Consider the following 15,125-nt stretch of genomic DNA (forward strand, 5'->3'; position numbering starts at 1 on the left):
GGCCGCTCTCAATGGCTGGCGTCGCGGCTCCCGCGCGCAGGCCGGGGGCTCTGCGCGTGCGCACGCCGGCGGCGCGCGGGCGTGGGCGGCCGTCCCTCGGGCGTGCGGGCTCGCCGCTGGCTCGGGGCCTGTAGGGCGAGCGCTCCCGCGGGGGGCGAGCGCGCCGGCCGTGGACGGCGCAGGCGTGCTGGTGTTTCCGAACGCTGCGTTCTCTGTCTTGCCGCGTGGGGCCTCGACTTCCGAATTCGCGCACCCGCCGCCTCCTCCCCGCCAGCTCATTGTCCTCCCCCACCTGCCGCTGCGCTCTCGGCGCCCGCGTCTGCCAGGCGCGGCCTCTCCATAGTCCTCGCTTTCGGGGCGACGGCAGCCCCCACCCCAAAACACACAGACACACGCACCCCGCGGGAGTTTTACTTGATCCAGGCCTTTTAGGGTTCACCCTCGGCCACCGGCCTTCCTCATTGGAGATGAACTCGGACCCGGGCTTGGGGGTGGGGTGTTGAAAGCTTGCATCCTGTCAGTGAGCCGTCACTTGTGGGGGCTGCTACCTGGGCAGGTGGACCTGGAGAACAAAAGGGGACTCAGGTGGGTCTCCATTGCCGGCCACCACCCTCACCCCGCACTTTCCCGCCTAGTCCTGAGACTAGAGCAGCCCAGGCCCGGCCCGTCGTCCCCCACACGGGGCGCCTGTGCGGAGCCGTGAGCCCAGGGTTCTGACCCGGCATGGCGGCAAAACCCCCTCACCAAATCCGACTTGGTATTGGTGGCTTCGCGCACCCGGCTGACCATTCGGTTCTGTCCTAGGTGAGCGGTCAGGGCCTTGCAAATGTAGGGCCTTCCCTGGGCGACCTTAAGCACTTCGGTAGGTGAGGGACCAAGTTTGTTGTGAGAAAATTGTGTTGTCATGCTGGAGGGCAAGTCTCCCAACATCCCGCATCAAGGTGCTAGCATCTGGAGGAGGACTTTGGGCTGTGTGGTCCCAATCCCCTCCCATGAACAGCTCTCTTCCGCACTTGCAACAGCAATCTGTTAAGGCGAATTAACTGTGTCCTTATTAGGTGAAACACTGTATAAAACTGAAGAACAGGGCACACAGTTGGGGATTTATCTGAAAGAAACATTGTGGCCATCTACTCAAGTTACAAGTGAAAATACATGGTTAGTTGAAATGGATGCAGATTGTCCGCCTAAGAGTACCTGTAGGCATACTGATTGTTCTTAAGTGGTAAATAGAAACCAAGCCACAGCTTCCCACCGCACTGCCCAATCTGCTCTCATTTGCAGCATGAGGACTTTAACCCCGACTCTTAAATTCATTTGTTTTCCCACTGAAGGCGCATGCTCAGTGTCTTTGTCACTCTGGTTTGCTGGATTTAATCTCATCCTTTGGTTCAACTTCTGTGTGCTCTTAAAACCAACCATTCCTTAGTCTAATTTTAAAGAATATAAATAGAAAAAAAGTGGAATCTGCTGAATCCTTTCAAGAGAATATGTAACAAAAAAACAAGAAAAGAAAAATGTATTCTGCTTGTCTAAGAGGGCAGAGCCCCTTGAGCAAATCATTTCTTGCTAGGCCCAGTCTCCCAACACTGTGGCCTGGGATAAGCGTCCAGTGCATGGGTTGTGAGCGCCATCTCAAGCCTTAACCTTCTGTGTGTTCCCGCTTGAATGGTCTTCCTGGCACCGAGCATTAAACACTCAAGTCCCACCTCTCTCTCCTTGACCCCAACTGGTAGGCAGTGTATTCACCATGTAACATTTCTGGAAAAACTCCTTGGAACTTTGTCTCTTTTCTTAACCCCACATCCCGTATTGATATTTTTACTTTCTAAGTGTTTCAGTGTCCCAGCCTCACCCACAAGCCTGGCTTCCCATGTCTGGGATCTAACTGGCTCTTGTTCAGCCTTCCTGATGAAGTTCTGATTCCGTCTCCCGCCAATCAGTTTTGCTTTCTGCCATCCAAAATGCAAACCTGATTATTGACATGTTTGTCTTCCAGTTGATTTTGTGCCTCACTGCCTCTGAGATCCAGGCCTGGATCTTCATGACAAAGTCTGCCTTTTTGCTGAAGCTGGAGGAAATGAGTTTCTGTGAAAGGAGTCCGGACTACAAGGTGAGTGTATACCGTGGTTCTATTTCTTGGGTGCCAACAGTATGCAAGGCCTGAAACGTTTTCGATACATTGTCTCAGATGGGGCTCCCAAAGTTTCCCTGAGCAGTGCTGGTTTCATGGGCCAAGGCACAAGGCCTCACACTTGGAAGGGTTCTGTACCTGCTCTGAGTGTTCTGTTGCCACCTTCCGGAAAGTTTTCATCACAGTTGGAAAAGGGATCTGTTGTTGTCATTTTTCCCAGGCCACAAGCAGGGAGCTGGATGGGAAATGGAGCTGCCGGGATTAGAACCGGCGCCCATATGGTTTCCCGGCGTGTTTGAAGCGAGGACTTTAGCCACTAGGCCTCGCCGCCGGGCCCTGTTGTTGTCATTTTTAACCAAGTTTCAGAAGTCAGAGCCTGACCTGCCTAGGATAAGATGGTATTGTGTCTATTTGACAAGAGAGTTTCTTTACTATCATGCTGCTGAGTGCCCTCAGAATCAAAACATCTAAACATTAAAGTTGGGGACACAGTGTGCAAACGTGACCTTACAAGAGGTTTTTTGTTTTGTTTTTTTTTTTTATGGACCATCTCTTACGGTCTTGTGTTCTGCAGGACACAGATTAAAACCTAGCTCTTCAGTGACCTGACCCTGCCTAGCTCATGATTCCCTATGCAGGACAAGCAGCTTCTTGCTTTTGTGCCTTCACATTTGCTTAACAATCTGCCATGCTCATTAAGCACTTCTGATTATAATTGGCTTCTCTTTAGATCTAGCAACAAGTATAGCATGTAGTCCTCAGCCAGTGTAAATAGCTGGTGTGCTTGGAAGCTGAGATGAACATTATAATTGACACCTCGACAGTCGTTCTAATCACCTGGGAGCTGGTTAGAAATGCAGAATGTTGGCCCCAGGCCAGGCCTGCTGAATCAGAATCTGCATTTTAACAAGATTCCTAGGCAATTCCTATAGTGTACACTATAGTTTGAGAAGCATTAGTAAGCCTGCCACAATAACGCCATCACGCTGGCTGGAAATTGGTTCTCTAGTGGGTGTGCCCTGCCAATTTTGAGTCAGTGAAGCACAAAGAAGCACCAGCTCAGTGCATCTGGGGAGAGAAAAAAAAAAAAAAAGCCAGCCTCTCTCTCCTGGATGTAAACAAGAACACATGTTGTCACAGTTCCTGCTGACAGGCGTCTTACAACCGACCACAAGGGAAACCAGATTGTGGTTGAGACTGCTGGGAGCCTATCCTGTTTGTGCTCCCTTTCTTCCTTAGTAACCAGTCCTGGTGCCTGGGCACCAGAGAGGGACAGATGGAGTGTCCTGGCATTCTAGCAACACCCGGTGCATCTTGGGAATGTGTCTCTATGGCCTGTGGGATCTTGTGGCCTGCAGCCAGCACTGCATGCCAGCATCACCTGGGGAGCATGTAAGGTACACCCATGCCCAGACCCCCACCCAGAGGTGTTTATCTCATGGGCCTGGGCTGCACCTTTAAAAGTTCCTCCTCAGTGATTGCCGAGGGTAGCCACGGTCAAAGATGACGCATTGAAATGATCACGTTTTAAAGCACCTCACTCAAATACCGCCTTTCCACTAACACTGCTGGTAAAACATTCTTTGAATTCCTTAAACGACTTTATAAAAAAATAATAGGAGCCCTTTATAAAACCTTCCAGGAGTACAGAGAAGTTCGAATTACCCTAATTTTAAACATCACAGAAATTTCAATATCTATTTGTGAATTGTATGCACAAGTACAGATGTTGAAATGACTGGGGAGAGACACAGAGTGGCAGTAACAGGAATAGGCTCCTTTTACCGGTTCTGTATTTAAAACAAGGAATTCCTAAAGTACGATATCGAATTTATTCTTATTTTAATTGAACAAAAGCAAAACTGAAAGGAACTGTTCAGATGCTTGCTCCTTCATTGCAAGACAGACCAGCTCACAAAACTATAAAAGTCACTAACAGATCATTGTAGCATTTAGAAATGTTTCAGTACTCTTCAAAGATTTATTTATTTGTATTAGAAAGTCAGATTTACAGAGAGAAGGAGAGACAAAGAGAAAGATAGAAAGATCTTCCATCTGCTGGTTCACTGCTTAATTAGCTGCAACACCCAGAGCTGTGCTGATCCAAAGTCGGGAGGCAGGAGCATCTTTCTGGGTCTCCCACATGGGTGCAGGGTCCCAAGGTTTTGGGCTTTCCCTGACTGTTTTCTCAGGACACGATCAGGAAGCTGGATGGGAAGTGGGGCTATCGGGATTAGAACTGACACCCATATGGGATCCCAGTGAATACAAGGCAAGGACTTTTTTTTTTTTTTAAGATTTATTTTATTTTTATTGGAAAGTCAGATATACAGAGAGGAGGAGAGACAGAGAGGAAGATCTTCCGTCCAATGATTCACTCCCCAAGTGACCACAATGGCCAGTGCTGTGCCAATCCGAAGCCAGGAGCCAGGAACTTCTTCCAGATCTCCCACATGGGTGCAGGGTCCCAAGGTTTTGGGTCATCCTCAGCTGCTTTCCCAGGCCACAAGCAGGGAGCTGGATGGGAAGTGGAGCTGCCGGGATTAGAACCAGCATCCATATGGGATCCTGGCGCATTCAAGGAAAGGAGTTTAGCTGCTAGGCCACGCTGCCGGGCCCAAGGCAAGGACTTTTGCCACTAGGCTACTGTGACAGACCCTTTTCAGTATTTTGTTATTTAAATATTGGTTTTATTCTTATTTGAAAGGCAGAGTTGCAGAGAGGAGGAAAGATGGGGAGATCTTCCATTCATTGGCTCGCTCTCCAAGGGTCCATAGGAGCTTAAGCTGAGCTCATCCAGAGCCAGGAACAACTTCTGAGTCACTCTTCCATGTGGGTGCAGGGGTCCAAAGACTTGAGACATTTTCTGCTGCTTTCCCAGACCATAAGCAGAGGCCTATTTTGAAGGTGGAGCAGGTGAGACACAGCTGGTGCCTGTGTGGGGTGCTGTTGCTGTGGATGGAGGCTTAACATACTAGTCTACTGCATTGGCCCCCAAATGTTTCATTATTGATCATTCCTGAATTCCCAGCCTCTGAAGGTAAACTAGAATTCCTTTTCTGCCTCCTTGTCCCTGTACTTCCTGATATTTATTTCACTAATTTTTAATTTTTGTCAGTTTATGACATTTAAATTCAGTTTTGCCCATCATTTCCCTGTGAATTTGTTTCAGTTTCATTACAATATTTAAATGTAATTAGTTGCTTGTTCACTGCTTATTTCTGGTATGTTCTTTTTTTTTTTTTCTTTTTTTGAAAAAGGGTTATTTATTTATTTGAGTGTCAGAGAGATCTGCCATTCACTGGTTTACTCCCCACATGGCTGCAACAGCCAGGACTGAGTCAGCCAAAGCCAGGAGCCAAGAGCTCCATTTGGGTCCCCCACGTGACTGACGGAAACCCAAGCGTGGGACCGTCTTCCTGTGCCTTCTCGGGTGCAGTAACTGCAAGCTGGATGAGAAGCAGAGCACCCAGCGCTCCAGCTGGCACTTCCACGCAGGATGGCCAGTGGTGCTTTACCCTGCTGTGTCGTGCTGCTAGCCCTGGCTTCCTCATTTTCCACTTTGTCATGTTTCGGGCAACTTTTACTTGTGTCACAACCCCCCGCAGCAGTCATGTACCACAGCACTGTTCTGTGGGCTGGTGATTTGGGCAGGATTCTTCTGGAAGGATCTGCAGATTTCCCCTGGCTTACTTGGACAACCACAGGCCACAGAGTGGGTTGTTTGGCTGGGGCTAGGTAGATGAAGTGTGGCAGTCAGCCGGACACCACAGAGCCAATTCTGTAGCTGAATTCAGGTTTGTTCAAGTCACAGCAGACAGGGACAATGAAAGCCCCAAGTTCTTTTAGGCTAAGACTTGCAACTCACATAGGATCCCTTCTGCCACAACTTATTGGTCGAAACAAATCACAAGGCCAGCGCAGATACAAAAACATGAAGTGACAGCCTTTATCTTTTCATAGGAGGAGTTACCAAAAATCGTGTCTGTTTGCAATCTTTCACAAGTGCTTCATATTCTCTGAGTTATTTCACGTTTTAAAACTGGCTTCCTGGGCCCGGTGTGATAGCCTAGCAGCTAAAGTCCTCGCCTTAAATGTGCTGGCATCCCATGTGGGCTCCAGTTCTAATCCCAGCAGCCCTGCTTCCCATCCACCTCCCTGCCTGTGACCTGGGAAAGCAGTCGAGGACAGCCTAAAGCCTTGGGACCCTGCACCCATGTGGGAGACCCGGAAGAAGTTCCTGGATCCTGGCTTCGGATTGGCTTAGCTCCAGCCATTGTGGCCACTTGGGGAGTGAATCATTGGATGGAAGATCTTTCTGTCTCTCCTCCTTTCTGTATATTTGCCTTCCAATAAACATAAATGAATCTTTTTTTTAAAATGTCTTCTTGTTTTATTGAACAACTATTCTCAAGTCTCATTTTTTTCAATTATGTATTTTTTTTATTGATTACATTGCATTATGTGACACAGTTTTATAGGCACTGGGATTCCCCCTTCCACTCTCCCAACCCCGCCCACCCGCATGGTGGATTCCTCCACCTTGTTGCATTACCACAGTTCGAATTCAGTTGAGATTCTTTCATTGAAGGCATCTACAAAGCATAGAGTCCAGCATCTTATTGTCCAGATAAGTTCAACGGTTTCTTGGGGAGACCATCTCTGGTCTGAAGGTAGAGCCAACAGAATATCATCCCAATCAATTAAAAGCCCCGACATTACATCAGTAACAATTTATAATGTAATGGAATTAGTTGATGTGGTATTGAGTAACCAATATGTTAAAAGAGCAAAAAAAAAAAAAAGAGTGCAAGTTCTGAACCACATCCTATGACTTCTACATTGACATTTCAATTATTAGTTTATATGCAACTGGGTTCTATACACCTTAAAATGGCTATAGATTACTATTCAGCTGCCTCATGTCTGTTTTAATTTTAGTATTTAGCAGCTTATAGCGTTGAAGCATGATTTTGCAGAACCTGGCTGTTTTTTGGGTAGTCTAACTCTATAACTCTCACAAGATATATGTCAGCAGTTTAGGTGAACAGTTTTAGGAGGGGTGTGCAGAGAAATCTTCAATACCCTAGTGAGCAGTAACTAATCTTTGTGTCCTACCCAGTGAGTTATAAGTGCATCCCCACTGCCTGTTTCCTGTTTCTAAGCTTTCCTTGCTGTTTTCTATTTATTCTAGTTTTTTTGTTGTTGTTTATTTGTTAGTTTGTTTTGAGGGCTTTCTGGAGCGATCCTGATGGTCATTATGAGAGGGTGGGGACCCAAAGTCGGAACCAGGCAAGAACCAGAGAAAGCTCCTCTCCCTAGTCCCAAAGGAAGTTTACTGTTCTGTTTCTGCAGACCGCTCAGTGCTCCTGGTTGTCGTTCTGATGACCTTGGATCCTGCAAGGCAGGATTTAGGCTTCTTCCATCCCATGTGGGAGATCCAAATGGAGGTGGGTGACCTCAGAGTTCTCAGCCTTCGAAAGCACTCCAATTCCCCGTGGTCTCCTTGGCGGTTGGGATGTAGTCCTTGGAGCTCGTATTGATAGTCCTTGATGAGGATCTAAGAGTCTTCAGGGTTGGGATACAAGCCTCCTCCTCTGCCTGCTCCACTCTGGGGTGCCCCCCTGCTCTGTGCATATGACCTCCTGTTAAGAGGTTGTTAGGATTGCTCCTGATTCCCCCCATCAAGTCTCATTTTTTAAAACAAATTTCTTTTCCTTCAGAACTTCTTTGACATTGCTCTAATGGAAAAGTCCAGGACAGGTTTGATTTTAACCCGTGGGAGATTCTTTTCCCCCTGTACTTTTGAGGCTATCTGTCATAACTACATGGCTTGGTGCCAATCACACTAGCAGATTTTTCTTATATTTCCATGTAACCCTGATACTTGAAAATTAAGTTATTTGATCATTTCAGGGAAATTACCCTACCTAATATTTCTAAATTCATTTTCTCTACTAGTAGAGAATTTGATGGCTTCTCTGTATCAAGGATTGTGATTATTCTTACTTGAAGCATTTTTTGCCTCCGTACGTTGTTGGGGTCCGTGCAGTCGATGTGGGGGAATGCGAAGGTGTGAAGAGTATTGGTCCATTGCAGGCAGGTCCACAAGGAATTTCCCACTGTATAGCAGGGCCCGGCAGATGTCTCTAAAACCACCTGAATGCAGCTCCAGCTTCCTTTGCATGGACACTGGACCATCCTGCAGAAGAACTCTTAATCCTATTAGGCATTGTTTGCTACAGTGGAGTTGGCTTTTTTACTCAATGTGAGCGCTTGGAGGTTAATGTCAATAATAAGGTCTTGCAAAAGGACCTGCTATTATTCCTACTGTCTTGGCTGTCCCCATTGACCTTATGCTAACCAAGGGACCTATATGTAGGCTTTCATTCTTTCCTTGATCTTTAGGTTCTCCTTTTCTTTTTTTTTTAAAGAGTTATTTATTTTTATTGGAAAGGCGGATATACAGAGAGGAGAGACAGAGAGGAAGATCTTCCGTCCGATGACTCACTCCTCAAGTGAGCGCAACAGCCGATGCTATGCCGATCCAAAGCCAGGAGCCTCTTCTGGGTCTCCCATGCGGGTGCAGGTTCCCAAGGCTTTGGGCCATCCTCGACTGCCTTCCCAGGCCACAGGCAGGGAGCTGGATGGGAAGTGGGGCTGCCTGGATTAGAACTGGTGCCCATATGGGATCCCGGGTGTGCAAGGTGAGGACCTCAACCAACCGCTCCGGGCCCGAGGTTCTCCTTTTCTTTGTGATACAAGATTGAGTTGTAGAATAAGAATTGTAGCAGGAACTTCTATTGTTTTTAGGTAAAACAAATGGCAGAATTATCCTTAGAAACACCCACTTGATCATGACATAAAAAGTCTGAGCCAGAGTTTGACTGATTTTGTATAAATAAAGTGAACAGCTTTCCCTCATTGTCCATTATGGTCATGAAATCGTAGTGGTGCATTTGTTTCCTCTTTGCGCCTCATCCATGCGCCCTTCGTGAGTTCCGAACTCAGCTAGAGCTGGACTCCAGCAGTACGTATCATCTCCTTGCTAATTGCTTTAAAAATTTGTTTATTCTGAATTCACTACGATTAAATCAAGCCTTTTCTCTGTGCCATTCACTTAATTTGTGAATTGTTCAGAATTGACTCGTGGTGCAATAGTGCAATATGGAGGTGATGTTTTGGTTTTGATAATTCCTCAGCTCTGAAATCATCCTTTTCAACTTGTTTTGATGTCTAATCAATTCATCTCATGTTAATCCATTGTCTCAGCACCAAACTATGCTGAAATTGGTGTTTGTGTGTGTGTGTGTGTGTGTGTGTGTGTGTGTGTGTGTGTATTATTTTAGAGGCAGACAAACCCACACAAGGCCTCCTATCTGCTGGTTCTCTTCTCAGATGCCTGCCATAGCTAGTGCGGGATAGGACTGAGGGCAGGGACCTCAGACCAGGTCCTGCACATGGGTGGCCAGAACTCAGTCCCTTGAGCTATCACCTGTTGCCTTCCAGGGTCTACGTCATCAGGAAGCGGCAGTCCAGAGCCTGAAGTAGACACCGTCACACCAAGGCATTCAGGTGAAGGATGCTGTGTGTTAGCCACTAGGCTATCTGCCCATCCCAAGCTGTTCTTCTCTGTCAGCTGTTTCCATGTTGGGCTATGCCAATCATGAGCAACTGGACAGAGAGGAGACTCTTGCTCCTTCCAGCTTGTGTGCGGTTCCTGTCAGGATGGCCTCAAAGCAGCACAATGGCCTAATTATAGCAGCCAGGTCTAGTCTTCAGGTTCTTGGTACACTTCCAGCTCTAGCCTGAAGACACAATTTCATGTGGCTTCCTGAACTTAGCAAGGGCGACAGGGGACCTCTTCATGTCGCAACCCCATGGAGATCCCCCTCTAAGCTTTGAGGTTCAGGTAACAACCACCTCTTTTCTTTATTTCCCCCTTACTCCTCTATTTCCCCAGGGCTGGCAGTTGACTACTGAAGCTGTAATCTCTGTGTTGACTGAATAACCCTTTCGTTTTCTTAGTTCTCTCATGCCTGTTTAACCAGATCTTTTTTTGGGGTCCTTGTGTGTGACAAACTGGTAAAGCAGCTACCTATGGTGTTGGCATCTCAGTTCCTGTCCCAGCAGCTCTGTTTCTGATCCAGCTCCCTGCTAATGGCCTGTGGAAGCAAAGATGACCTGTAGGACAACTGAGTGGATATCATTTGAATGGGAGCAATTGATTGGATATACAAAACAAAGAGAGATTTTTGGACAAGGATGTGGAGACAATTGATGGGTTCCTTAGACAGGCTTATGGGAACTATGTAAGCTCCTCAAAGCCTCCTCCCTTAACTTAGGTGACCCTCAGTCTATAAAAGGCCACTAATAAGTTTTGGCTGTTGACCATCAGTCAGTACTTCACCTGTATTGTTATCGGCTCTGTGCAGGTCCATCACTGCAGGACAGCGAACAATGGTCCAAAAGCTTGGGCCCCTGCCACCCATGTGGGAGAACGGAAAGAAGCTCCTGGCTGCCCACGTGGGAAACTTGGAAAAAGCTCCTGGCTTGTCTAGTTCTTTCCTGGCGGTTGCTGCTATCTAGGGAGGAATCCAGATGATTGAAGATTTCTTTCTCTCTCCATCTCTACCTTGCTTTTTGTTACTAGGATTTTCAAATAAATAAATAAATCTTTGGGAAAAAAATCTCAGTCAAAAAATTGGCGTGGCTTTTACTTTACTACCTGAACCTTAATTGATGAGTATCTTCTGGAGCTCATTTCATGGACATTATGTTGCTAACTTCCTTTTTTTTTTTTTTTTTAGATTTATTTATTACAAAGCCAGATATACAGAGAGGAAGAGAGACAGAGAGGAAGATCTTCCGTCTAACGATTCACTCCCCAAGTGACCACAACGGCCGGTGCTGCGCCAATCCGAAGCCAGGAACCAGGCATCTCTTCTGGGTCTCCCATATGGGTGCAGGGTTCCAAGGCTTTGGGCCATCCTCAACTGCTTTCCCAGGCCACAGGCAGGGAGCTGGATGGGAAGTGGAGCTGCTGGGATGAGAACCAGCGCCCATATGGGATCTTGGCGCATTCAAGGCGAGAACTTTAGCGGCTAGGCCACGCTGCCGGGCCCATGTTGCTAAATTCCTGTGCAGCAAAAAGCATTTGCAGAAAATGGATCTGTGCTGCTCTTTGTAAGAGAAATCTGTCCATATGCCTTTACTATCAAGATGTGTAATTCACCTCTCTGGTTTGAATGTGTCTCTTTTAGACCATCATGACTAGCTTTTGTTTTTAAACAGGCATGGGGGGTGAGGATTTGGCACAGCAGCTAAGCCGCTCCCTGGGATGTCTGTGTCCCATCTTGGAGTGCCTGGATTGAGTTTCAGCTCTTCTGTTTCCTGTGTATGTGCAACCGGGGAGGCAATGCAGGCACTTGGATCGTGCTCTTTCGGGGAGACTCCAGTGGAGTTCTGGTCGCATGATTTTAGCCTGCCTCAGCTGATGTAGGCATTTGGACAGTGAACCAGCAAATGAAAGATATGTCTTTTCATCTCTCTTTTTCTTCTCTCGCTGTTTTAGCCTTTCAAATAAATTAAAATAATTTTAAATGTTTATTTATTTATTTATTTATTTGAAAGTATGATTATGGACCCATCGTGATAGCGTAGTGGTTAAAGTCCTCGCGTTGAACGTGCTGGCATCCCATATGGACGCCAGTTCTAATCCCGGCAGCCCTGTTCCCATCCAGCTCCCTGCTTGTGGCCCGGGAAAGCAAGCCAGGACAGCCTAAAGCCTTGGGACGCTGCACCCACGAGGGAGACCTGGAAGAAGTTTCTGGATTCTGGCTTCGGATTGGCTCAGCTCCAGCCATTGCGGACATTGGAAAGAAGATCTTCCTCTCTGTCTCTCCTCCTCTCTGTATATCTGCCTTTCCAATAAAAAGAAATAAATCTTAAAAAAAGAAAGTATGATTATGTTGCATATAGAGAGAAGAAGAGAAAAAGATCTTCCATCTGCTGTTTCAACTCTGCAGATGGCCACAATGACTGGGACTGTGTCAAGTTGAGCAAATAGCCAGGAGGTTCACCTAGGTCTCCCATGTGGATGGCAGGGACCCAAGTATATCACCGTCTTCCACTGCTTTCCTAAGCTCATTTGCAAGAAGCTGGATGGGAAATGGAACAGCCAAGACTCAAATTAGCACTCATATGCAAGGCAGTTGATTTTGTATTGTGGCTTTTCATTTAAGGGCATGTATAGTAACTGTGTAATAGAGACTATGATATCCAGATGTGAGGACACAATGCAGTATGCATCTCTACTTCCAGACAAAGATGGACTCTCAATGAAACTGTTAACTATGTCTTGACAATAGGATGCTGGACTCTCTGCCATTGTCCATGCCCGCATGATGGACGTATGACAGTGTATGAAGAAATATACTATAGTAGTTGTTGGGGTCCGTGCAGTATATGTGGGGGACATGAGTGGGTGAGAGTGTTCCATTGCAAGCAGGGCCGCAAGGAATTTCCCGCTGTTCCGCAGGGCCCGCCCGGCAGATGTCTCTACAACCACCTAAATGCAGCTCCACCTTCTTTTGCATGGACACCGGACCACCCTGCGGAAGAATTCTAATCCATCCTGGCATTTGCTACTGCGAGGTTAACCTTTTGCTCAGCCTGAGCTTGGAGGTCAATATCTTGCAAAAAGGGCCCTTTATCATTCCTACTGTCTTGGCTGTCCCCATTGAACCTATGCTAATCAAGGGACCTGTATTTAGGCTTTCATTCTTTCCTTGATCTTTAAGTTCTCCTTTTCTTTGTGATACAAGATTGAATTGTAGGATAAGAATTGTAGCAGGAACTTCTAGGTACTGGCAGCAGGAACTTCTAGGTAATACTATGGCAAGAGTTATCTTTAGAAACACCCACTTGACCATGACGTAAAAAGTCTGGGCCATTTTGTATAAATAAAGCGGACAGCTTTTGTGCGTTGTCCATTATGATCATGAAATCCTAGTGGTCCATCTCTTTCTTTCCTCTTTACGCCTCATCCACCCACCCTTCGCGAGTTCTGAACTCAGCTGGAACTGGATTCTGGCAAGCAGTGACATAGGGGAACTCAGTCGGGGGAAGGAGGGAGGGGAGGGGATAAGGGAAATCCCATGGCCAATGGAACTGTAGCATAAAATGAAAATAATAAAAAATAAAATTTTAAATTTAAAAAGTAAATTTAAAAATTAAAAAAAAAATAAAAAGAAAGATCTCTTTTGTTTTGTATATCCAATCAGTTGTTCTCATACAAGTATCAGTAGTCCTCTTACAGCCTTGGAAAACAGTAGAGGATTACCCAAAGCCTTGGGACCCTGCACCCACTTGAGAGACCCAGAAGCTCCTGGCTCCAAGGTCAAAGGGAGCCTATGACACTCTAGAAGGCACATTCCTTTGTCCCCCAAACCTGATCTCTATAGCCCTGGTCTGCGGAGCAGTGAACCTCGCCCTGGAGCACTCCCAATAAAGCTTGTTTTAAGCTGAACTCTGTTTTGCATGGTTCTGAAGAGGAACTCTAACCTTGCAGCCTCCTTCCCCTTCCAGACTGGGCCCAGTTTCATTGTAGATTGTATATCTGAGGAGGTTGGTTATGTCAATCTCTTATTCCCAGAATCAGCAGGAAATTTCTTAGTGTTTGTAGTCTAATAAGCTTCTATTACATCGATAATACCCGGGTCTTCAAGTAGAATTCCTCCAAAGCTTTTATTTGTAATCTTGAGGTAGTTTCCACAATTTCCTTTGGTCATACTGATGCAATTCTAAGAGAACACGGACCCTGTAGGTTTAAAAGTTATTCTATAGACCCTAGCTTAAATGTGCTCTCTTACATTTGCAAAGCTGCTGACCGAAAGTGCTGAGAACAGTCTCCCAGTTTGGCTGCGGTGGCTGCAGGTTTATTTGCTTGATATTACTAAGTGATTTTGCATGAGGTCAGTGCTGTTATAATCCTGTAGGTTCCTGAATAAAGACCATTTGAGTATCAGAAGGAAACTCAAAGTTGTTCTACAAATATGAATTTGCCTGGATAGAGGTGGGGCTCTCCCACATTGCTATGGTTATCCTTGGCTTGAAAACAAGAAGGGTAATTCTTAGAGACAGGGACATCTATGACTTGATCCAATGTCTCTAGCTAAAGCATGAGTGAGAAGGAATCAGGAGGCTCCATGCTAACTCAGGCAGGCCGCTGTTCCATCATGTCCAGAGCGTGGGCTGGATACCATTGGCGTGATTCTGAGCCTTTAAGGGGGTGAGTCAGGAAGGCAGACCTTGCTTGTAAATTAGGAGGGAAGTCACCACGAGTCCATGGTGTCAAGGAAAATCAACTTTAAAATGACCAGGAAAGAACATTTTGGAAGCATTTCTTGTTATGTCAGTAAACTAGAGATGCATCCCTGTTGCCATCCTGCAGCAATGGATTTGGTGCACAAAGATGATAATAACGCGTGGACTACTGACTGGTGGTCAGTAGCCGAAGTTTACCAGCAGCATCAGACTTTTAAAGGAGGCGTTCAGGCAGGAGAGGCTTGAGCCATTTACGTCTCAACAGCAAGGTACAGTTTCCCAAAACAGGGCTTGTCCCTCTAGCAGTTTCTTTTCTAAGATTTATTTTATTTTGTTGGAAAGTCAGATATACAGAGAGGAAGATCTTCTGTCTGATGATTTACTCCCCAAGTGACCGCAATGGCTGGTGCTGCGTCGATCCAAAGCCAGGAGCCAGGAACCTCCTCCAGGTCTCTCACATGCAGGTGCAGGGTCCCAAGGCTATGGGCCGTCCTCGACTGCTTTCCCAGGCCACAGGCAGGGAATTGGGTGGGAAGTGTAGCTTTCAGGACTAGAACCGGCGCCCATAGGGATACCAGCGCATTCAAGGAGAGGACTTTAGCCGCTAGGCCAGCAGGCCGAGCCCCTCTCTAGCAGGTTCTTTGCCTCAACCTCTGAACCATCT

Source organism: Ochotona curzoniae, unplaced genomic scaffold, assembly GCF_017591425.1.
Source record: "Ochotona curzoniae isolate NIBS_2020 unplaced genomic scaffold, NIBS_Ocur_1.0 contig_883, whole genome shotgun sequence".
NCBI lineage: Eukaryota > Metazoa > Chordata > Mammalia > Lagomorpha > Ochotonidae > Ochotona > Ochotona curzoniae.